The sequence below is a fragment of the Musca autumnalis genome, unplaced genomic scaffold (assembly GCF_047663935.1).
Source record: "Musca autumnalis isolate F117 unplaced genomic scaffold, ASM4766393v1 scaffold_3, whole genome shotgun sequence".
NCBI lineage: Eukaryota > Metazoa > Arthropoda > Insecta > Diptera > Muscidae > Musca > Musca autumnalis.
The window spans coordinates 1,886,688-1,913,380 of NW_027411866.1; the positions used below are offsets into that span (position 1 = coordinate 1,886,688).

The window sequence follows — 26,693 nt, forward strand, 5'->3', positions numbered from 1 at the left end:
AAGAAAACACCCACAATTAGTGTTTGTACCTTATAACTGTGGTCCACTTTTAATAGCGTACTTAAAAGAAATATCCCATATTTTAGCAGGACAAAACAATTGCAACTCACTCCGTCGCTATATAAATAAGGCTCAAAATTATGACTTTTCACATTATTTTTGTATCATATCCAGATTTTTATTAGTTAAGAGTGTCTTTAAGACTGAATACATGCATTTATAAAGCTAGAAAAGTTACATAATTAATAGGAACAGAATATTTTAATCTAATTTTAATTTGGAACATGATAAGTTTGGAAAAGGTCTAGGAAATCGTATAACAGGAGAATATAATTTAGAATCAGCCTTAAAAATAGCTTATACTTGAATACGAAGCCCATACAAAGTAAATTAAATGAATTTTTTCACGTTTTTTAGTTAGTTAGTCCGCTAAAGTCCATAAAATGAGGGCCTGCTGTGAATAACGGCCCCATACCAGGCCCTTTTATGGACGTTCCTTAAAACGGCATTAGTGAAAAATGGTAGGTTTGTATCGGAATTAACCTTAGAAAAATATTACGATTATATAAAACCACTTGGGCTGTATACGGAAGCCCCTCATGGCATGTTCTCAAACTTACAGGGAATTAAGACCCTACGAACATAATATAACAAATTATTAAGTTGTTATTGGTAAGACGGGGTCTGTATAGAGTTGGGCAATCTAGATCCTAGTTCACTGTTCTAGTTCCATACAGTATGAGTAATGTCAAAACAACATTTAAAATTACGTATACACAGTTTTTTCATACAAACGATGTGGACGATTGGAACTGCGTAGTGAACTAGATCTTTCTGTTGAATTAGATTGACACAACTCTAGTCTGTATACAGTCCACATGTTTTCATATAATCGTAATATTTTTCTAAGGTTAATTCCGATACAAACCTACCATTTTCACAAACATTTTCTACAACAACAGGAGTTTGATAGTAATTCGAATGAATTTGAATTCGAATCGTCTTAGAGAAACAGGCCATTAATACTAAATTTCAGTCATTTTTGTAGGACAGTACGGCTAAAATCCTGAAACATCCTAAAATCGGGAGGTACCGTTCTACTGAGGCTTTATATACATAGTTTTTATACATACATGAGTTTTATATACATAACTTGGACCTGTACTGACAAATTTCTAGAGGAAATTTAGTAGCCCCATTTCTGTAGGATTATGCAGCTAAATCCCTGAAAACACCAGAAAATCTTGTGGTACCGTTCTATGGGGTGTAATACAAAACGTGTTCCAGTACTGATACATTTCCGAAGAAAAGCTTTGTAGGCCCAAAGAAGACTCAGTATCAATCTTCAACCATTTTTTCATTCATGATACAATAAATCAATAAAACAGCAAACAAATCAATTTTTTTCTTCTATACATACATTTCGAACACCACTTCCCGGGAAAACTAAAAATCGGATTTTTTTGAGTAGATTTTTAACATCAGGACCCACTGATGTATAAAGCAAAGTATAAATAAAAATTTGACTCGGGACGAAATGGCTTAAATATTGTTACAATACCCAATTTTGAGTGTATTATTTTAAGCAAAATTAGCGCAATATTAGAAGATGTTTCAAACTTCAATATTTCGGAAATTTGTATGTTGTCAGTTACCCACCTTATCAGGCATATCGGATATTGATCGTCTTGGGAAATTGTAGCAGCGAAATACAAAGCGTTGCAGTTGTTGTAACATTTCGGTTGTATTCGAAAGCTCTTTCCCGGGAATAATAATCAAGAAAATGGAAACAAGAAAAGGAAATATGTATGTATATGGATCTATTAATTAGTTGTGTGAATGTGGATGGGTGTCGGCAACTGAAGAAATTGTGCAACTTCAGTTGGCTGTATCCACAAATCAAAAGAAGTAAGATTTGTGGGTGCGGACGGGCAGTTGAATAAATGCTGGACATACTGAGGGCTTTGATGACATGATGGGTATCTGTTTAGGGTACCAAAAATATATTCTTTTTATTTCCTAACTTGCAAATATTTTCCATTTCATCCAACAACCTTATATATGAAATTTTATGGCGGTCGGTTAAGGTTAACCCGTGCCAACCTAGCGGTCTTTGTATCCATAGTAATTTGTGTGGGGCCTAAGGGGCATTTTCACGCATATTCCGATGAATGAAAAAACATTGCCAGTTCATTATTGTGGCTAAAAAACACGATTTCTACAAAAAAAAATTGAAACTCGGATCGGATTTTGGTATAGCTCCAATAGGCATATTTGACTGATTTTGGGTATTTTGGGCCCTATGTACATCAAAATCCGATCCTATTTTCAAAATTTTTGTAGAAATCGGTTTTTAGCCACAGTGATGAACTGGTAAATTTTTTTCATCGATCGGACCATAATTGTCGCATTTACAGAATTTTTTTGAAAATTCACCTTTGGTCCCATACAAATTACTATGGAAACAAAGATCGCTAGGTTGGCACGGGTTAACCTTAACCGAACGCCATATAATTTCATATTAAAGGTTTTTCGGATCAAATGGACAATATTTCCGTGGTGCAATGGTATGCACGCCCGCCTTGCACGCAGAAGGTCGGGGGTTTGATTCCTCGGCCAAGCAACATCAAACATTTTTCAACGGTGGCAAAATACCCCTCAGTAATGTTGGCGACATTTCCTGAGTATTTCAGCCTTGAAAAACTTCTCCACAAGTGGTGTCTTAAGACACGCCGTTCAGACTCGGCGATAAACAGTAGGTCCCATATCATTGAGCTAAATATGAATCGGGGTGCACTCATTGATATGAGAGAAGTCTCCCTTGTCCCGTATGGGATGTTGTGGAACAATGTTGTTTTGTTGAAATAAAAAAATTCTTTCTGGGTCACTCCAATGTACGTATATCAAGGACCCACAGCATATTTATTATGATGCTACTGCTACACAATACTAACAAATTCTATTGGATTTTCACCCTAATATACCATTTCGTGACAACCCAACTTTTTTTATTATATATTCGTTAATTTCTTTTCGCATTCGTATCATTAATGGGTATTTTTCAATTATTGTCCCGTCCCTATTATTGCATAATTTTACGGAATGAACTTTTACAATGTTCGAAACAAGGATTCAAACCAAGCATCTGCATTTTGACATTCATATTAAAATTACATATTTTAGGATTTTTTAATTTATTTAAGTCTTTTTTTATTAGCCAAGTGCTACGGCCGGACTTTATAAAGTAAACAATCAAATAAAGAGAAATTTATAGTTCATCGCTTTTGATTTTCCTGGTTTCAAAGGTGGAAAATATTTCCTAGAAATCGTTCCGAAGAACTCTGTTGCAGCGGCTTCGTTTAATTACATAGCCCGGTGACAATATCAGGGGCAGTAACAAAGAAGTAATTGTCGCATCATAAACAATAACCATATTTTAGTTGGAAAGGGTGCGTGTATATTGTAGGTGAAAAGGGTGTTTTAAATTGGAATTTTAGGAAAGTAATGATTGCCAGAGTAACACTATTTGTTCATTATTTTTGCTCTACTTCATTAATTTTCCATTTAAAACATATTTTGTTATTGTTAATTTATCATCACTCCCCCTTTGATCCCTATGCTGACTTTTATAACAAAAACCACTAAAATATGTCGCAAGCATGCAACAAATGCTACGCTACTTCCAGCCATAAACAAACAAACAAGACATTCGTGGGATGCATTCAATATTCATAGCCGGCTCACACCAGCCAATATCACAAAAATTCCACTCTTTTTTTTTTGTTCGCAGACGGACGTCATTGTTATTATTTGTCCAACAATTTGTGGTATAGAGGTTGTGGCCAACACCACATAAAAATTAACTGATTACAAAGCATTTGACTACTGAGGACCCACAGGACATTTGGTTTCTGAATTCATAACGCAAAAAATAATAAAAACGAAATAACCCTTTGGTAAAATATGACATGATGCCAAAAAATAATGAAGACGGCCAAGACACAAAAACTTAATGACAAACCTTTTTAGGACCTTTTATTTCTTGTTGGTCATAAGAAGTAAACGACAACAACGCAGCACTCCTTCGGCTTACTACCAACCAAAGACGATGATGATTGCTGCCCTGAGCCATTATCATCTACGTTTTTTTTTGCATGTTTGCTGACAAAAAAATGCTGGCAATTGAGAGAGTGCCACACAGGGAAAACAAAGCTGAGCTTAAACGTGTTATTGATCGAAACGATTAGGACAATTGTATTTGGCGGGGATATGTGTTATAATCCCCACTGGAAATCTTAAGACGGTGTCATTGGGTTTAAGCCGCAGGCTACCAGTTTTAAAAAAGTAAACAAGCTGTTGATTAAAAAGTTGCAAAGTTCGCAAAGCTTTTAAACATCTGCCTTTAAGGTATAGCAAGAAGCGGTGGTGATGATGAAGATGACGATGAAACACCTTGCGCCACCTTGTAGCTAATGTCCGTATTCTCTCAAGTATGACCCACTTTTTGTTTAATTGCAACAATAAATGGTGCCTGTTTGAGTCTCATGGCGTGTTATTCTTGAGGCTTGTGTGAAATAAATGAAATTATTAACAAATTCTAACTGTTGACTTTACGCAGCTTTAAATAGTTATCACTATTTAATTATAGCAGTGATTTTTCATTGAAATTCCAATTCATTTATTATTTATTTAAAAAAGTTGCAAAGTTTAAATAAACAAATTATATAAAAATTCATGAGGAACATAGGGCGTATTTGATGTCGTCATAGTATGGGGCATGGTAGAATAATATACAAGGTAGGCCACAGCTAACAGCTGATTACAATTTTTTTTCTTATTACGGCCTATTCTGTCAAAACCAGGGTTGACAATTTTTATGGTGTTGGCATTATGCACTAATTAAGGTAGTTGCATCGGTGAATTGTTGCAACAAAAACCTTCTGCTGTACCATAATATCTTAAAATTGAAAACACGGACAAACAATTTTTATTCGCGTCGCAAAATTAAATTGTTTATATTTTAATAGTAATACTTGCGAAAGAACGATTTGTCAAATATTAATTGAAATTCGTTCTAAAAGTACGGGAGCGTAAAAATTGCATATATTATAAAAGTTTTAGCTGGAATGCCAACGTATCTCCAAAACGGATGCCAGAAATCACGATGTTAGATCAGCCAAGCTTGTCAGGTAGAAGATAAGAGAATGACAGTTTTGTTTTCACTGTCTTAAGTTTTGGGTACAACTTTTGCTATTTTCGGAACACTTTTTTAGCAATATTATTCTGGAGCATAACTAAAGTGATTTTTATTTTTAACTCTATTTGGCACTTTTAACATAAACAGTGAATTAGTAAATTTCATATGCTTTTGTAAAACCGACTAACTATGCATATACCTCTACCTTTATTATTGCTCCATGTCATTTGACGTTTTAAGCCATGGCTACATGGTTGTATTTTTCAGCGATTTTCATACCTGGCCTACCTCTACTTTATTATACCATGGTATGGGGGATGTTCTAGTTTAATTTGGTGACGTTTCATAGATAAAGTGTTTTACTTGGGTTGATGGCGAGGGACCATGGATGAGGTCGATTTTTCAGAGAACAGATGTTGAGGTGGGCGATTGTCGTGTTCGTGGCACTAGAAAATACGAAACAACAACTACTCACATAAACAACTAAGTACTAAAGCAATTAGTTGTTGTTGTTTCGTGTTTTCTAGGCCACGAACACGACAATCGTCCATCTCTAGACAGATGTTCGTAAACCTCCTACTTCCTACCTCCTCATTTATCCGGGCTTGGGACCGGAAAGATACATGATATACCTAGGCGGAGTTTGACAAGCCTTAAAAAAGCCCTGAAAGTGTATCAGAGATCTTACTTACTTACTTAGTTGTCCCATTACAGAACATTTGTTCCATAGACCGAACTAAGAAAAGATCTCCATTCTTCTCTGTTTTTCGCTTGACTTTTTGGAATACCGCCCCTGTTCATTTCTTCATCCACTTGTATGCTCCATCGAAGCTTAGGCCTGCGTGCACCGCCATGTGGCATGTATTCATACGCCTTTTTAGCGGGTTCATCATCGCTCATTCTCATGATATGGCCTAGCCAACGCAATCGTTGCATCTCGATACGTTTAACTATATTCATGTCTTTGTATAGCTTATATAGCTCATGGTTCATACGACGTCGATATTGTCATACGTCAACGCAAATCGGCCCGTAGATCTTTCGAAGAATTTTCCTCTCAAATACACCAAGCACTGCCTTATCTGCTTGCGCAAGTACCCATGCTTCGGAGCCATACATTAGCACGGGTAGTATCAGCGTTTTGTATAGTGTTATTTTTGTTTGACGAGATGTGGCTTTGTTTTTTAACTGCTTACTTAGACCATGGTAGCATCTGTTGGGCAATACAATTCTTCTTTTTATTTCACAACTGATGTCATTTGTTGAGTTTACGGAGGTGCCGAGGTAGACGAAGTTTTTTACTACCTCAATATATAGGAACCAACTTCCACAGATGGTCCGAGCTCTATGGACGCTTCGCGCGTCGACACCATCAATTTGGTCTTTTCGCCGTTTACCGCCAGACCCACTTTCGTAGATTCTGCTTCGACCTTCCTAAAGGTATCAGTTACTTCCTTTACTGATCGTCCCATGATGTCTATGTCATCAGCATAAGCAAGTAACATGTGGCTATTGGTGTAAATTGTGCCATTTCTTTTGACATTTGCATCTCGTATTACCTTTTCTAGCAAAATGTTGAATAGGTCACACGAAAGGCTGTCTCCCTGTCTGAAACCTCTTTTGGTACAAAATTCTTCGGAGAGGTTCTTTCCAATTTTAACTGAGGACCTAGTATCAGTTAAAGTCATCTTACAAAGCCGGATGAGCTTTGCGGGGATACCAAATTCAGACATTGCGTGGAATACCTTTGATCGGAGGGGACTGTCGAATGCTGCTTTATAATCGACAAAAAGGTGAAATGTGTCGATCAGCATCTCTTGGGTCTTCTCTAGGATTTGTCGCAGGGTAAATATCTGGTCAATGGTGGACTTGCCAGGTCTAAAGCCACATTGGTATGGTCCAATTATTTCGTTGACCATTGGCTTTAGTCGTTCGCACAATATCCCTGACACTATCTTATAGGCAATAGGGAGAAGACTTATGCCCCTATAGTTGGAGCACACAGTCTTATCTCCTTTCTTGTGGACGGGACATAGGATGCTCAGGTTCCAATCGTCGGGTACGCGTTCTTCCTGCCAGATGGTGCTAACTAGCTGATGCATACACCTTATCAGCGCGTCGCCTCCGGTTTTAAACAGCTCGGCTGGTAAGCCATCGGCTCCTGCTGCTTTATTATTCTTCAGCCGGTTGATTGCTGTTTTTACCTCATCGTGGCCGGGCGGTATACATTCTATACCATCTTCTGGGATTGGATCTGTGGTATCACCGTCTTCGCTACTATTGGATACCAGCAGATTGGAGAAATGTTCCTTCCATATCCTGAGCACGCTATCTGTATCTGTTACCAGATTACCTTGCCGGTCTCTACAGGAGGATGTGCCTGTACCAAAGCCATCTGTTTGATGTTTCACTCTTTGGTAGAATTTTCGGACTTCATTCTGGCTCCTGTACATCTCGATTTTTTCACACTCCCGCTTTTCCATTTCTCTCTTTTTCTTGCGGAAAAGACGTTTCTCTTCTCTCCTTTTCTCCCGATATCGACGTCCAACTTCCGCGTTGAGTCTGTTCGTGCTTTATTTGCAACGTTTAGACGGGTACGTACCTTTGCTGCAACAAGGTAGTGGTCCGAATCAATGTTTGCGCCTCGGAACGATCGTACATCCAACATGCTCGATGAATGTCTTCCATCTATTACAACATGATCAATTTGATTACTTGTTCTTTGATCTGGAGACAGCCAGGTGCCCTTATGAATATCGAGATGATTAAATCTGGTACTGCTACCTACCATGTTTTTTGCAGCTGCAAAGTCTATCAGCCTCATACCATTGTCAGATGTTTCACTGTGGAGACTGAATTTCCCGACTGTTGGGCCAAAGATATTCTCCTTTCCAATTTTGGCATTAAAATCGCCTAGAATGATTTTAATGTCATGGGCAGGGCAACGGTCATATGTTTCTTCTAAGCGCTCGTAAAATATATCTTCGGTCTGTTCGTCCTTTTCTTCAGTGGGAGCATGAGCGCAAATAAAGCTGATGTTGAAGAATTTAGCTTTTATTCGAATTGCAGCAAGTCTTTCATTCACTGGGGTGAAGCTGGATACCAGATGTTTTAGTCTCCGACTAACTACGAATCCGCAACCAAACTCATGCTTTACGTCATGGCTGCTATAATACAGTGCGTCACCTTTAGGTGTTGTTGTGATGCCTTTCCCAATCCATTGTATTTCCAGTATGGCAGTAATATCGGCCTTGTACTTTTCAAGTACGTCTGCCAATGCGAAGACTGCACCTTCTCTATAAAGAGCGCGAACATTCCAGGTGCAGATTCGCAGATCATGGTCCTTAAAACGTTTGCGGGGTTCGTCAACTTTAGAGGGGTTTGTTTTTCTTTTCTTTCGTTTTTTCATAGTAGGATGTTTTTTCTAGGGGAGGGTTACTAACCCGACGCCCAAACCCAAGTTTTTAAAGTTCTTATGGGTGAACGCGCGGCACATGTTAGCTCACTACCTTTAACGGGTGTTAAAGGCAGTTCCCCAGGTGACACCACGGGGAGGTCAGTGTCCACTTGAGATGAAAGAGGGACCAAGATAAATCCTGGGCTTTGCCATGTTAAAGCCGGTCAATACCGTTGCTTCGTATCATTCATCCCCTACGTCAGAGATCTGCATGAGCTAAATAGCTTCTGCTGCATATTCAGTTGTTCATTGCATTGGTAGATTAGATTATTAGATTATTTTATTGAGACTTTAATTTTTTCCATCATAGAATTACTAACAACAATAACATTTCGTAAAACTTAAAAAATAATTAATTCAAATATCACCATAAATGACCTTCGCCTTAATAAGGCAACACAAAATCTAAGCGGCTTTCATTTAAAATTAACTAAGGCGCACCGTGCATGACATTGTTTTATAAGGAGGCGACACAGTCGTGCATTGTCCGAATTTGAACTTCTATATCTCAAAAACGGTCAAACCTACAAAAATATCATAAAAGTCAATCTTTTTGAGAATTTTTACTGTAACAACATTTTCTTCAGTTCCATTTCCCTAGGACTTTCGGTTTCCAAGCAAAATCGTGAAAACCTTAAAAGACCTAATAATGTGAACTTTGACCGCGATTTATTTGTTTTTTTGATTTTTCTCATCTGTGAACATTGCAGTTTCAGAATCCGCAAAAACTTCCTAGGTGTAAACACCTTTCATTTAAAGTTAGCTCAGGCGCACCGTGATATTGGTAGGACCACGATGTTTAAAGTAATGACCAAGCCAATTAATATACACAAATATTTTGTAAGAATATACTTGGGAGCCACCGTGGTGCAGTGGTAAACACGTCCCCTTGCAGTTAGAACAACCCTGATCAGCGCTGGCAAATCCCCTTAGCGTAATGTTGGCTTACATTTCCTGAGTGTTTCAGCCATGAACAACTTCATAAGACACGCCGTTCGGACTCGGATATAAAAAGTAAGTCCCATATCATTGAGTCAATATGAATCGGAGTGCTCTTTTTGATATGAGGGAAAAGTACTAAAAGCTTATATGACAATCTCTGATATGTATGTAGCACAGATCTGCCAGATCTAGCTGTTTCTTCCTGCATTTTTGAATATGGATTTAGATACACTGCTAGCCTTGTATTCGCTCTACAAACTCCCCAAAACCATTCACAAAGCTTTGTCCTTTTTTCCCAAAATACAATGCCAGTGTCAGTCTATCAAATGTCTATCGCCAATTCAATGTTTTTTTTCCTCATTAATGCCACACATGTATGTATGGATGGGGTCAGGGTCTTCTAAAATCGATAAATTACTCCAAATTGTTAACATTTCTTTGGTTGTCATTGTATTTCAATAAACAAAATTTATGCTGACATATTTCAACCAAGCGAAAGCAGCAGCTGGTGTCACAAAGCTAATGTTTCGATTTTGTTACTCCCAAAAGGCAAACAAACGGACTGCCTACCTCTTCCTACACTGATGGGGAGAAGAAGAAGAAGCTGATCAAACATGCTGCTCATATCATGTTTAACAACCGTGCAAGGTGTCGTATTCGTTCAAGCCGCAGCTAAGCACTGTTAGAAGAAAGTGTTCAAACATTTTGTTAGCTCCACCGTGTAGAGAGTCCTTTTGGCTACATGTATTGGGATCTGCGTGATTGGGTGTATGCACACAATGAATGCAACGTAACAATCGAACTGCATTCAAATGAGTTTTAATGATGAGGTTTTTGTTGTTGGTGATGGATGCTACGGCGCTTTATGTGGATCGTTTATGGTCGTGTGCACCTGCTCGATAGGGTACCTTCTGCGATGTGTGCAAAGTGTTGTGTCGGGCTCATTTTGATTGCATACCGTTATCACAGTTACTTCTCATTTCTCGGTTTCGTTGGAGGCTTTCGTTGTATTTGTTTTTGTTCGCTTCGCTGGTGGTAGTGCTTTGGTCTGTTTGATTGGTCGCTCTGTTGCATCCCTATTGGATGTCTGTCTGCTGTTGCTGCACAACCATGATACTGCAACGAAAAATCGGCTTGGGTTTTGGCACTTTTGGCGTGTGCCTCTTGTTTTAGGGTAACGCAAAGTGCAACAGCTGCAACTGTTGGTGCTATTGTTGCAGGTTTTTTAAGTTAACTCTGCTTCACTACTCCACTACTCCCCTTACATATGACCATGCTATGTGCTGCTCCATGCAGGCATCAGGCACACGAGCTATTAACGAGGTTTCGGCTTCTCAAAGTCAAGATCCTGACACAGCAGCAGGGCACAGGTTTATACAGCAATCATCATTTTTGTCGCACTTAACTCATCTTCACCTGTGTTGTGTTGATAATTCTATGTTGTTTTTGTTGATTTTGCTGTGGTTATGACTGGTTGGCTGGCTGACATACTGAGATGAGGGTTCCGTCTATGGTGGGTTCTGTTGCTGTTGGCGTTTAATGTGTTATTCTTTTTGTGACTTTAAGGCCCAAACCAGACGCCACGCATACACGTTGATGATATTTGTCAATCATTAAAATTGTTTTATATGAGACACTATTAAGATCGTTGATGATTTGGTCAATGCGTCGTCAACCAGCCGAAAAACATTCTTATCGCTGGCTTCACTCCAAGGAGCAACTTAATCTAATTGACATTTTTAATTGATGAGGCACAGTCAGCTTTCCTGTCCATAATTATTGTGATCATTTGTTGGAACAAGGATTTTAATGTTCTACCTTTACCGGTTGCCAACAATGTTGCAAGGAAAGGCTTTGGTTGCACCAACATTGTCAAATGACAACACACACACACGAACCGTGTATTTTAACGATCAAGGGTGTTAACTATTTTATAGCTTTTAGTGTCTAACACAGTAGAATCGAGATAAACCTCGATAATTCGTAATAAACTAAATGTGCCTTGATCCGATAATTCTAACAAAATTATATGCCTTTTGGTCAACCATATATGCTGTCGTAACAAGGGACAATTCGGTGTCGGTGTCATGCTTAAGTGTTCCATACCCCATTTGCCTGATTCGAGAAAAACTCCAGTTAACGTTTGAGCCCATACAGGTTAAAAGTGGTACAAAAATCCAATACTTTAAGAGCTCAGTTATACTTAACTAAACTCAAACAATATATCAGGAGTTTATTTTAGTCAGATATCTGTGATAGTCTAGAAGTTATGCCTAATTTTTATAATTGCAAAATGTTGCAGAATTGTTCCATGGAATCTTACATCTTTGTGTTTATTTCAGCTTGAGTCCATATTTTGTTGTAATTCAATTGTTTGAATAACAACAAAATATCTTTTTTCATGTTTTTGGCTGTTTGTGTCACATGGAACACCTTTTGTCACATTTCAATAGAACCACTTTTTGAGCGCTTTAAAAGCTTCTCTTTAAACGAGGGAATTTTTGTTTAACCGATTTGTTAGGCTGGGGCGAAAAGAAATTGTAGTTTTCATACAACAATACAGTATTCAAAAATATTTAGATTTGAAAACTATTATTCTTCAGTTGTTGCATTTTTTGTTCCATAACTTGACAAAATTGGGATTTTTTGTTCCAAACGCCATGTTTTTTGGTGCGAAACAATTCGTTTTTGTTTCATTTTGTTCCGTACGCCAGGCTTTATGGATACGGAACAAAAACACAAGATTTTTGCGTCAAAAGCGGATAAAACCGATAAAAAAAATCGGAAAGAGCATGGTATATAAACCTTGTAAGGTACCTTTATGTCAAAAATGGTTAGCATGACATCGACGAATTGTCAAAGGGACAATTATTACCTAAGTTAATCCTCTGATATAAAAATTCTTCTTTTAGAAGGTCACTGCTATTGTACAGGAAACTGGTGTCTACTTAAAAGGGCTTCTTACAGATGATCACCAGAAGTTTTTGTAAAAGACTTATACATATGTCTTCTCAAAGCATCCTAATAAAACTTCACATCGATTACCGAAAGATCCCCTTGTAGGAGATCAGTGCACTATAGGTAATTTACCCTGTTTTTAGGCAAAAATTAATAATGACGAAATAAATGTATTTTTTAACTTTTTAAATTATTTATGTGTAAAAGTGAGATAAAACAAAGATTTCTACAGATAAATTCTGATATCACGAACAACGGTTATAAGCAACTACGTGTATAACGAACAAAGCTATCCTTTCAATGCCATTTTCATTAGTTGCCTTATACACAACAAACTGTTGGTGTCGGTAGTAACAAAAATTTTGACCTCGCGGGTAGATTTTCAAACGAATTGCTACTATAATTTTGGATATTTTTTAAATATAAGTTAATAAAGACGAGTTTACCGTATCAATGATTAATATGTAAAATAGAGATAAAATTAAATAAAATTTTTATATTTGTTATTTATCTCCTCAAACCAAACTTCCACAATTTTTATAGTTTTTATTGAGAAATAACCTAACAAAATCAGAAAAATATCAAAAAATACCAGTAATACCAATGCAGAAGACTCTCAGTAATATGTTCTAGGTCGCAAAATCGCGACCAAACACGGCCAATTTAGTAAAAGTCTATATGAAGTGAGTTAAAGAAAAATAAAATATTTATAAAAATATTTATTTAAGCTATATTATATATTAAATAAATTGCACTCGTAATGACCAATCTATTCCATTTTACATATATTTATATTTTTTTTTTTCATGGTTTTATATCTTTAGTTTTTCTTCGAAATTCTGCAATTTAAACCGCGATAATGGCGCTACTTTGAAAAATGTCATTTATATTAATAAACTAGCTGAACCCGTTGCGCTTCGCTACCCCTTTAGATTGATATGCATTTGAAATTTTACGGATTTTTTGAAATCAGAAAGAAATCAAATTCAAAAATTTAAAGTAAAGTATTTATTGTAATGCTTTAGGATATACAATGTTTTTTTGTTTTTCCTTCAGGAGCGTAAACAAACAAATCGGCCGGTCTACCAACACGTGAACATGCAACGTAGAGCTGACCATGAGAAAAGCAAGAACATGCTAAATTTGGGCCGCATACACGAAGAGTCTGTCCTTGGGATTTATTTATAGTCATTGCAAATGTCAAACGTACAGGAAACTGCAATCTTTTAAAAAAGAAGGGCGTTTCTGTTGCTATTAGCAACAGCAGTACATCTGAACCTATATACTTCCCAGTAATAATCGTTGCCTCAATTAAATAGTTATGTAGTTTTTTTACTGTTAACCTTGTAAAGGCGAGGTGGTCTATGTTTCTTAATAAAATAATAGGAACACCAACTTTTAGCACTAAATTATGTGGTGGAAAGCCTGGAAGATCCAACGATTTTAGGAATTCAACTGGATAGGTAACCGCGTCGTCTTCAGTTGCCACAGTATCAATGGATTTGTACGTTCGTGCATTTCCTGAAAATTCACACATTCCAAATTCCATTGAAATTGGACATACATAGTGGGTTGGGTGCATCAAATACATGAAATCGGCCGAATATATATATAGGAGCTATATCCAAATCTGAACCGATTTCAATATTATTTGGCATGCTCATTTCTACAACAAATTTAGTCACACATTCCAAATTTCATTGAAATTGGACATACATAGTGGGTTGGGTGCATCAAATACATGAAATTAGCCGAAAATATATAGGAGCTATATCCAAATCTGAACCGATTTCAATATAATTTGGCATACTCATTTCTACAACAAATTTAGTCACACATTCCAAATTTCATTGAAATTGGACATACATAGTGGGTTGGGTGCATCAAATACATGAAATCGGCCGAATATATATAGGAGCTATATCCAAATCTGAACCGATTTCAATATAATTTGGCATGCTCATTTCTACAACAAATTTAGTCACACATTCCAAATTTCATTGAAATTGGAGATACATAGTGGGTTGGGTGCATCAAATACATGAAATTAGCCGAAAATATATATAGGAGCTATATCCAAATCTGAACCGATTTCAATATAATTTGGCATACTCATTTCTACAACAAATTCAGTCACACATTCCAAATTTCATGGAAATCGGACATATATAGCGTGTTTGGTACATCAAATACTTGAAATCGGACGCAAATATATATGGGAGCTATATCCAAATCTGGACCGATTTCGATATATTTTAGCACATTTATTTTTAGGCTAAAATCCATGACACATTTCAAATTTGAAGTCTGTATCTGTAACCGTTCTATAGATATTTGCATACAAAGTTTAAATTTTTTGGAGGTACCTCCGATTTTGATGCTATATCTCCGGATCAGAGCGGAATTTCGAAACTTTTTATAGCCTATGTTACTTTCAGGCGATGTAGTAATATACCCTGAAAATTTCAGCAAGATCGGTTCAGCGGTTTTTGAGTCTATAAATTTCAAACAAACAAACAAACATACATACAAACATTTTTCTATTTTATATATGGGTAAATCCTGCGTGACGAACGCTACATTTGTACGCGTTTTCGGGCAAAAATATTAAAATTTTTTGAACTTTCCAGATAGATGCATTGAATCTATACATGGTATTTAATAGAATTTGAGAGCACTTTCAAATGCCATAAAGCAATTTTTTTTAACAAGTATAATTAGCGGGAAAAATTGATTATAAGTTATTGTGACGCACGCCACAAAAAGTGGAAGTAGCTTCCGACCTTGTGCTATGTTTTCATAATTTTTAGCAAATTTTGCATAATAAAGCACACAAAATGAAAATTTTAAAAGAAAGATATATATAAGAGAATTCTAAAACAATTAATTTTTAGGCAAACAATTTTGTATTTTTTTCCAAAATCAGCGAACCTAATGTGACGCACGCTACGTGATGCACGCTACATTTTTTCCAGTATATAGTAAATAAAAACCAGTGCATTTATTTTAAGAAACAATGTATATTTCTTGTAAATAACGTTATTTAAGTCATATTTTATGTTCATAAATAAGTTTATCAATGCGTATATGTTTATAAATAAATTTTATGTTTTAATGAATCTGACGTTAGTGCGATTTTGAGCACATTTTTGTTATATGACGAAAAATAATGTTTGCTTTTAATTCCGGGAATGCTCTTAACGTTAGTCCATCTTTCCGAAAGAATTCCAGCTGATTTTTGTATATAACTTCTGCTTATATATAAAATGAAAATACCATTTGTATTCATTTTCGCCAATTTAAAAAAAAAAATCATGGGCGTTATTAAGAACAATATTCGGAGCTTTTACCATTTTCCAATTTTTATTCTTTACGACAGCTCCGATTCCGTCTACTGCACCCTTTCCGTGAGCAGTTGCAAAAAATTCCACTTAAATTTTTCTTTGAAAAAGGGTATACTACTTAAAATGAATTTGTTTTTAAATCGACTTGCACATCCATCAGAAAATAAATATAACTTTGAAACATCATTTCATTTTTTTAATTTCTTAACAATTAACTGAACTCAAATCGCTACGAAAACAGAACAAAACAAAAATAGAATACAAGAGAAAGTCAAAACAGAATTAAAAGGCAAAATTTTTTTTTATTTTTTGGGAGAACTCAAATCGTGACGAACGCTACAGAAATTAATGCACTGTAATTTTTTTATTTTTTATTATTGTAGATTTTTTTTCTATTTCCTTAAAAGCAGGATATTAATTTAATTTAAATTTATAGATGAATTTAAAAAAAAGAAATTTCTGTCCACAGTATAAAAAAAACATAATTTTTCGTGACGAACGCTACACCACTTGGATCTGTCTTTTCATACCTAATTTCACGTTTTCCAAAATAGTAAAAGATACTATTTTCTGTCAAAATCTAAGAGAATTGAGTGAATAACAATATAGCTTTTGAGTTTACCACTTATGTTAACACTAAAGTAATAATATGAACATGTAAAAAATGTACAATTTTTGTATAAAATTAAAAAAACCTAAGGTAGGGTAGAATTTTGTAATAATTTTTGTGTTAATAATGATAGAAAAAAAAAGTTTTTAACATATTTCTAAAATTAGATATCCAGTCTAATCTTCTGTGAAAAAAATAAATTAATTTGGATAAAATAAAAAAAAATTTTGGCTGGTAGACTGTTTCTGGGATTTGTCCATATATAGATTTTGACATGTTTTTGTTTTTTTTTAATACCCACTAAAAAATTATTATTATTAAAAGTTGCAAAATCGACTTTATGCCTCAAAAACTGTGAAAATTACCTATAGTGCAGTGGTAGGGATAGGTAATGAAAATCAATAATCGATTTTTTAACTTTTCGATTTTGGCCTAAAACTAAAAATGCGATTTTTCGGTCTTGCGATTATTTCTGTTGTCCTAAAACTCGACTTTCGACTTTTTCATAACCGCAGAAAATCGATTTTCGATTTCTCTTTTGAAACTGTACAACCGTCAAAACTGTAAAGCCGCCAAGTCAAGAATAGGTCTGTTCGATAACCCAAAAGTTTGTACAAATTTGTAAAAACTTCTACAAAATGCTGTTCGATAACAAACTTGTAAAGTAAAAGAGAGCAAATTTTGAGAAAATTGTGAGAGAATTTTGGAGACTTTTGTTACTGAGAACTGTTTTTGCAAGCAAAATTTTCCTTGTAAGAATTTGCAAGTTTGATCAGCTGATTTAAATTCAAATGTTTTGTGGCGGACTTTGAAATTCTTGGCAAAAACAGAAACAAATATTTGGTTATTAAAATAATTACAAGATGAAAAAGAGAAGAGATAACTAAATAAATTATGGAAAACGACTTATTTTGTAGTTTGTGATGATTGTTTTATTTCTAAGTCTGTGTTTAGACACACAAATTTCTCGGGAAAGTAAATTGAGTTTTTTGGGAGAGAGCGGAGGGGAAAGAGCTCCTCAATACTCTTTCCTACCCCCTATTGCCTAAAAACTGAATTTACTTTCCCGAGAAATTTGTGTGTCTAAACACGGACTAAGGTATCAAATAACAGCAAAAAGCGGCGCATCCATGGAGTAGGATGAACACTATGTGGACGGCCAGCCGTTAATTTATGATATGAAAAGATAATTATTTTTGTAGCAATGGATAATCAAACAAATTTCGTAAACAATCTTCGATTGTTAAATTAAATCTTATCCGCCAAACTTCTTGTTTGTCAAATCAGCTGACTTCTTGCAAGTTTTTGCAAATTGTTGTTTGATAACATTCTGCAATTTTTTAGCTTCGAGAGAGTAAAATAAGTGGAGAGAAGTTACTAAGAACTTGCTGAGTACTTGCAAGTACTTTTTACTTGCGAAGTTATCGTACAGACCTAATCTATGGGCAAACTCGAAAATTGATTATGCTATTTTACTTCCAGACAAAAGTCGACTACAATTTTTAGATTTTGACCGCACAAAGTCTATTAATCGAAAGTCGAATTACTTCTTCCTAAGCTCGTAGCTCGTTTCATAAAAATTCTGTTTGTCTCCTCATTCTAGTTCAGTTGGGTTTCTCATCGAAAATCAATAAAACTTCATTAAAAAAACCAACATAATTTGATTGGTCTTCTAGACTTTAGGCTGTTTGGACGAAATTTGTTTCAGACAATTTGGAGTCGATTTAGCCATGTCCGTATGTCTGTCGGGCTCGCTGGAGCGCACGATAAGTTCAAAATGTTTCGCTAAAAGTGTACGCACGTAACGTAGCAACCGATTTGGACCGACTATACGTTGAAAACTTCCACAACTGACAGCTTTTGTCACCTACGAAAATGTTATATATCGTCACCATAAATGCCCGAAGACGTAAGCGACATGAAAATCGAAATTCGTTTTTTGACGTAATCTGATACATAAAGCTAAAATACATGCTCTGGCAAAATTTCAAGCTTCTTCGTTCAAAAACAACGAATCTATTCAAGAAATGGCATTTCGGAAAATGGGATAGTATTGCAGATTTTGTTGTAATGGAGGATCTCAAAACTAAGCAATTCAGCGGTTTCGGTTTCACTACTTATTCCCCTTCGTATAAGATCGATAATATCCCATATATTCGACTTCATAAGATTAATATTCCGTAAAACAGTTTTTAATTTTATAACGTTTTTTGCTTCTCTTGTAAAGTTTTGGTTTTGTGGGTTACGTCTTCGGGCATTTATGGTGACGATATGTATGTAAAACTTGAAATTGTAAAAAATAACACAAAAAATTAAATTGTAATCAAATTTTTTTTTATTCGAAATATCAATACGTGACATTAACATTTGAAAATGATATCGGGCATATGGGCACCGCGGCTGTTCTTGACGAAGTGCATTCTGGACGTCCAATTTTTGGCCACTTTTTCGAGCACTGCTGACCGTATGCCACGAATAACACGAACAATGCTGGCCTCCAAGGCATCAATTGTTGCTGGTTTATCAGCATAAACCAGTGACTTCACGTAGCCCCACAGGAAATAATCGAGAGGTGTCAAATCGCACGACCTTGGAGGCCAATTGACAGGTCCACTTCTCGAAATCAACTTATCGCCAAATTTTGATTTCAATAAGTCGATGGTTGCGTTCGCCGTATGGCACGTAGCGCTATCCTGTTGAAACCACATCTCCTCCGGATCAATGTCATCCATATTTTCAAACAAAAAATCATTGATCATGGTGCGGTAACGATCTCCATTGACCGTAACGCGAGCTCCGGCCTCATTTTTGAAGAAATAAGGTCCGATGATGCCACCAGCGTGAAAACCGCACCATACGGTGCATTTTTCTGGATGTAATGGAGTCTGTAGGGTCTCTTGTGGATTGGTCTCACTCCATATGCGGCAATTTTGCTTATTAACAAACCCGTTAAGCCAAAAATGCGCCTCATCGCTGAACACAATTTTGCGATAAAACAACGGGTCATTTGCCATTTGTCATTTGCGAATCGACGATTGATTTTCAGAGTAAATTTGGATAATTTCGTAGCGTTGTTCAAGCGTGAGTCTATTCATGATGATTTGTCAGAGTATACTGAAACAAATAAAAAAAAGTTTCATCAAAATTTAATTTTTTGTGTAACTTTTTAGAATTTAAAGTTCTATCTAGCTTAAAAAAACACCCTTTATATATTTAAACAACTAATGTATCGCTAAAAAGCATTGTAACAAATTGCGTATTAATTGTTCATTTATGGCAACAAATTATGTAAAAGCTATACGGCTTTTTTCCAAATCTCTTGCTATTGGCTCTCAAAAACTGTATTTTTATACCCTCCACCATAGAATGGAGGGTATATTAAGTTTTTTTCCGTTTGTAACGCATTGAAATAATCATTTGCGACCCTGTAAGGTATATATGATAATATGGGGCGCCTTCGCCACTGGGGCGGCTACGCCACCGCCGATTTTCTAGCAAAATACAAGTGCTAGAAAAAATCCGTTAAAATGAAAATTGTGAGTTTAATAAAGATCTATCATCTCCCAAAAGTTGGCAGTTGTGTCATAGGTATGATAGCGGACGCACGCGGTTTTATGTTTTCAGGGTATTGGGAAAAATAATTATGATAGGTATTTTTTGTGATATCTTCTTTACCTTTTGTGATATCAAAAACACATTTTATACCGTTAGAAGACAACTACTGAAGAATATAAATTCCAATAATTCGCATGAAAAAAGCAATTGCAAATGTCAATATATTAATATTATGAAATATGTAAGGGGTGGGGCGCCTACGCCATGATAGGGACGTGGTGGGTTAATGTTAGAAATTTGTCATGCTTAACTTAAATTCTTTATACCATAGATATACCACACTATAATATGAAGTTAAAATCAAATATTATCCTAAACGTATCTTGTTTTAGTTATATTATGATTTTTGTACCTAAATTCAAGGCACCTACTTAATTAACCGCTAGAATCGGTTACTTTTTGTGAATTTTAAAATAATTTTTGATTATTCAATAGAAAACATATTCCTGTTTTGCATAATGTTGATATTTAAAGAAGAAATATGGTAAATTACAGTTTTAGAGTCCGTTGGAGAATATTTCATATCGATGGCGAAGCTGCCCCATGGGTGGGGAGGCTTCGCCACTTTTTACACATTTTGTATATTCTCAAAAATAATATTTTAAAAACAAAATTATAACCATTTATATATCAAAACTTATAGTCAAGATATGCTAATATTTGTACCAAAAATAATATGATTGTCTAAGTCTGGAGTTTCCCCCATTGGCTTAACTTCATCACTTTCCTCTTTGCAGAGAAAAATGTTTACAAAACGCACTGACAGCTTGCAAAATTAACTGATCGCTACCAATATCATGATTTCATCCCGGCGAAGGGAATTATCAATTGGCTTTTCAGTTTTTGAAATGATGAATTTTTAGTGAAAACCTGAACTCTTTAAGCATCGAGTATTCTCATGTTAATGAGAATGATGCTCACTTTTCGGCTTTCCCAAAAAACACCAGAACAAAATATTTGCAAGCTGACAGCACGATTCAACTAAGAAATCATCGATTTCTGTTAAGTTGAAATAACATCAACACAGTTACCTGTGAGTATGTCGTTGGAATTTTATTTACAAAATTCCGTTTTGCGCGAGCCTTCGCTGTTTTGTGTTTGTTTTGTTTTAGTTGAAGATTCAATCATATGATTGTCTAAGTCTGGAGTTTCCCCCATTGGCTTAACTTCATCATGATATTGGTAGCGATCAGTTAATTTTGCAAGCTGTCAGTGCGTTTTGTAAACATTTTTCTCTGCAAAGAGGAAAGTGATGAAGTTAAGCCAATGGGGGAAACTCCAGACTTAGACAATCATATGATTGAATCTTCAACTAAAACAAAATAATATTTGAAAAAAATTTAACGGTGTCGGTATGAGAACATTTTGAAAAAAACGTGGCGAAGTCGCCCCATGTTACCATATATTCTTGATCAGGGTAAAATTCTGAGTCGATCTCCGTTCGTCCGTCTGTGGTAATTACTCTAGCATCCACAAAAATGGTCCAAGTTTTGGTATAGCCATATAACGGTACCGCCTGATTTCAGGTATTTTGACGTTTTAAGTCACATTTTCAAAACGAATTACATATCTATAATTTGACATTTAATGTTCCTAGTAATCAGCGAACTTATATTTCAAAAGTTATGGGCATAGCTCCATGTTGTGGTATAGCCCACATATAATTCCCGAATTTCGGTATATTGAGGATTTAAGCTACAATTTTTAACCGAACTAGCTGTAATTTTACATTTGAAGTTATCAGTGGTCATGAAACTTCTGCTCCAAAAATTGTCAATATAGGTCCATGTTTTGGTATAGGCACCATATAACGGCACCTCCCGATTTTGAGGATTTAAGCTAAAATTTTTCACCAAAGTAGCTGCAGTTTGACATTTGAGGTTCTCAATTGTCACTAAATTTTTCCTCCAAAAATCGTCAACATATAAGTCCATGTTTTGGTATAGCCCCCATATAACGGTACCTCCCGATTTTCGGTATTTTGAGGATTTTAGCTACAAATTTAACCGAACTAGCTGTAATTTGACATTTGAGGTTCCCAATGGTAACGAAACTTCTTCAATCAAAGTAGTCAACATGGGTCCATGTTTTGGTATAGCTCCCTTATAACGGTACCTCCGATTTTCGGTATTTTGAGGATTTAAGCTACAATTTTTAACCGAACTGGCTGTAGTTTAACATTTTAAGTTCCCAGTGGTGGCGGAACTTCTTCACTAAAAACAGTCACCATAGGTCCATGTTTTGGTATAGCTCTCATATAACGGTACCTCCCGATTTTCGGTATTTTGAGGGTTTAAACTAAAATATTTAACCGAACTAGCTGTAATTTGACATTTGAGGTTCTCAGTGTCAACAAAGGTCCATTTTTTGGTATATCTCCCATATAACAGTACCTCCCGATTTTCGGTATTTTGAGGGTTTAAACTAAAATATTTAACCGAACTAGCTGTAATTTGACATTTGAGGTTCTCTGTGGTCACGAAACTTGTCCACTAAAAATCGTGAACGTTTTGTTATAGCTCCCATATAACGGTACCTCCCGATTTTCGGTATTTTGAGGGTCTAAGCCACTTTGTTTGACGACACTACCCGTAATTTGACTTTGAGGTTCCCTGCAGTTATAAAACTTTTCCACCAAAAATTTTAATGATAGGTCCACACATCGATATAGCCCAGTAGATGGTATTTTTAAACTGACTGAACATATTTTTTTAGATTAGATTAGATTAGATACTTTAGACACGGATACCCTCCGTGCTCGAAAAATTCTTCCACCTAAAATTGTGAAAGAAAAGAAGTTCGGTCCGGTCGAACTTAACGACTTTTTTCTTGTTAAAACTAGAACGCTTGTGAATATGCATTTCACTTAAGGGAAAGGTACCCATATCAGCCATCGAACGATTGAACTTGATTTGTCAATTATCACAATGCCCTTCAGACAAACACATGAAAACAAATTACAAAAAAAAAAACATTCTTGGAATTTACTACGACTGTGAACACCTTTTTCATTCATAAAAATTTTATTTTTTTGTTTTCCAAGCGATTAGAAGAAGGTTATCAGTGAACAGCTTGAAGTATTTATGTCTCATGGTTGTTGTAACCCAGCCAGTCAATCAAATATTTGTTACAGCAAATATGTATACATAAATGGTGTGAGTATTTGTGTGTGTGTGTTTGCTCATCGTGACATACATATCTTTATAGGGAGAGCTTACCGGATAGGGCTGACAATTAATAAATATGAAGAATTGTCTTTTTGGTAAAAACATTTCGTATCTTTACAATGACCCGTAAGTGTATGGAAATCACATTGCTCGAGGACCAGAATAATAACTAAATCTTTAAAATTTCCTGTTAGAGTAAAATACGTTACTTAAGTTGTCAATTTCTTTGAATATTTCTCAAAAAAAGTATTTTCCAAAGGGTTTTAGTCTGAACATGATCTATACAGATGTAAAAATATATATGTATGTTCAAATGACAACCCTAATATCCACACATACATATTGCAATGACGGATATGTTGGCATCTAAGCTTTCTTTATGTGGGGCAAGTGTAGATATGTTTGGCTGTCTGTGTTTGGTGGATCTGTGTAGGCATTCATGTTCTTGTTTACATAAATTACATGCCATTCGTTTGACTTAGTTGCTGACAGTCACTCCAATACAATGTTGTTTACATGAACTACTTCTTTCACTGTCGTCACTGGCGTAATGTTGTCGTTGTTTTTCTTGCCGGACTGGCGTTTGTAATTTACAAGTTTTGAGACATTTTTCGAATTCCATAGTTTTATGTGTGTTTCTTCATTATTTAATACCATGACCGTTGCATGTATATGTACGTGTTCGTGTGTCAAATGTATATACCCTGTAAGAAGCCTGGGGTCAAGTGTCGACATGTCTTTGTCTAATATTATGGCGAATTTTTCAACATGTTGTCAACAACTTTTATTTTTACTTTCTTCAATAAAAAAGGTATATTCTGACTCATTACAACACATGGCCCCTCAGCAATTATTGACTTACTATTGACATACTATTTTTAATGTCACCAGTAACTTTCGAATGACACGTTCCAAAATTTCCATGATGAAATTATAAGGTAGCTTAAAACGCCAGTGTCGTGGTTTCAATCTGTCATTTTTTTATTATAGTGAATAAATTGTAGGAAAAGCAAACATTTTGACGTCTTGAAGAATTTTCGGCTAAAATTTGTGAGTAGTACTGCTGACAACGTCACTAGTAAGTCAGTATAGATTCACTATTGACATTTCCTATAGGGTAGACAACAAACAAACACATATGAATTAAACTGATTAAAACACATGGATACATCTCATTCAAATGTAATGAATGAAACTGGAAAATTATGAACGAAAGTAGGTAAGAGTTAGGTGACTTCTATGTAAATGGGTTAGTTTCAATTTCAAAGGTTCATTGACTATTCTGGAATGTCGTCACAGAGAGACCATTGTCGGTATGCTGTTCTTTTTATCACATTTTATCATGTTGAAAGTCATATTCAGAAATAATTCGAATTTTATAAATGTCAGTGATGAGAAAGCAAAAATACATATGTATGTACATAATAATAGATACAAAAACTACATACATATTTGTTATTGTAAACATTAGATAATTATCCAGTATTATCAACAGAAATGTTACAACAATGAAGAATTTTCAAGACAAATGTTGAATGCTAAAGTACCTATAACAAAGTTCTTACCAAAAATTTAAAATATTTAAAATATTTTGTTTACAATTACATTGTGTTCGTTCATATGAATTTGATAGACACTAGGGTAGCTCAACTTTGAACATTAAATAATTGCACTTGTTTAAATGTGTTTCTTAAAAAAATGAAAGGGTTATTTTACTATCAATACGTAATAAACATACAGTCAGTCAACTAAATTATAACAAACCATGAATTAAAAAAAAAAAATCATTTAATAATTACTACAATAAATTCAATCAATAATGTTGAGTTTTTGTGTACATATGAGTTGATTTACCTGTTACGTAACCTCCTAATGCGGCGCTGTGGTGGGGTTCCGACTTGCTCATACGAGGCACATTTATTCAGGGGGTTCTCAACCCTGCCACCATCAGCCCTAGGGGTCGAACAATTAATTTCAGGAAGAGGAAACACACACATACAAAATAAAAGGACAATACACCACACGACCATGACTCGGGGACTTGGTGTTTCTCGCCCCCACACTCGGCCAAAAAACACAATATTAAAGGGCCCCATATCCACGAACACCTACCTCATTTGCAACCTACAACCTAACTTTCCTCTCTTACAAATAAACACCTAGTAATTCATATTAATCGACACAATCAAACATTAAAACATTTATTTTCATAGTTAGATAGATTAATCCTATACTTAAAACATATTTCATAACAAAAAAAACTGTCAGAATATTGAACTTCTAACGTTTTCTGTGAGTCAAAATCTCAGATTACCACTAGTATACAAAAAGGACATTTTACATTTATGCCAAATCTGGCCACTTCATTAAACTCTGCTTCCCTCCTAATCGAGCTCGGTTAGTGGCAAAAGCTGGTCGTTACCATAAGGTCCAGTACACAAAAATAAAATAACACCAGGAAATTCCTTCTTATATCTGGGGCAACCCTATACCCACTTTCTTTCTAGGAGTTAAAAATCCTCACATAAGCTCAAAAAAATTGTCTTAGATTCTAATGAACTAACTACTGACGATCACTACTTATTCTAACAAACAAATATTTTAAATTTTTCTTCATCTTGATTTGATCCTTTTCGTTAAAAATTAATCATGCATATCTTATTTTTTTCATTACAGGTATTATCAAGCGCGCATGCGCAATCCTTGGCAACCACTTGTTATATATCAAGCCGATGGATCAACTTTCAAAAGGTATGTAGACACGAATAATTTTATTTTAGCTCGTATCCAGATACTTATTTATTCTTAGTTCCAGGTATGTTTTTGGGAATTCCTTAGTGGCGTTTCTCCTCAAGTACAATCATTTTCCTCGGCACTTTGGAATTACTCGAGCTTTGCCACACATGTTTCCATAAAAATTTAGCTGGCTTCCTACAGGCCAATATTTGGAGGAGCCAGTGTTTTGTCTGTTTTCGGTTGCGGTTAATTTGGATTTTGGCGATATCTGTAACAACACAAAAAGAAACAAACATTCAACAATAAGCCTACTGTTTATGTATATTAACTTACATTTGTTTGTACGCACAAAAGCATAAATTTAATACACAACCAAAACGCAATCAATAAAAACAAGAAACTTTTTTTCTGTTCAATAAAAATATTTAATTAAAAAAAAAATCCACTTTTTGCAATGATGCTATTTTTATTCGTATGCACAAAGAAAATTGGTTTCTTTGCTACAATCCAAAGGCTAATACAAGGGATATTTTCCCTCCGTTATGCCTTTTATAGGGCCGCCATCAGCGTGAATTTTAATTTTTCTCGCATTTTCCGACGTTTACCAGTTTCCATTATGTTCGCACCTACAGAACCCTTTAAGTCCCCACAGTGTTGTATTCTTTTA

At 35.4% G+C, this 26,693-nt stretch overlaps 1 long non-coding RNA gene across 1 annotated transcript in view; it reads left to right on the plus strand.

Annotated features, from left to right (window-relative positions):
- LOC141397462 (uncharacterized) overlaps nucleotides 1-26,182 on the plus strand; it is a 110,633-nt gene extending 84,451 nt beyond the window's left edge. The window contains exons 2-3 of the long non-coding RNA XR_012411408.1: nucleotides 25,967-26,041; nucleotides 26,100-26,182. This is a non-coding gene — a long non-coding RNA (uncharacterized lncRNA). The remainder of the gene's footprint in view (nucleotides 1-25,966; nucleotides 26,042-26,099) is intronic.
- The last annotated feature ends 511 nt before the right edge of the window (nucleotides 26,183-26,693 follow it).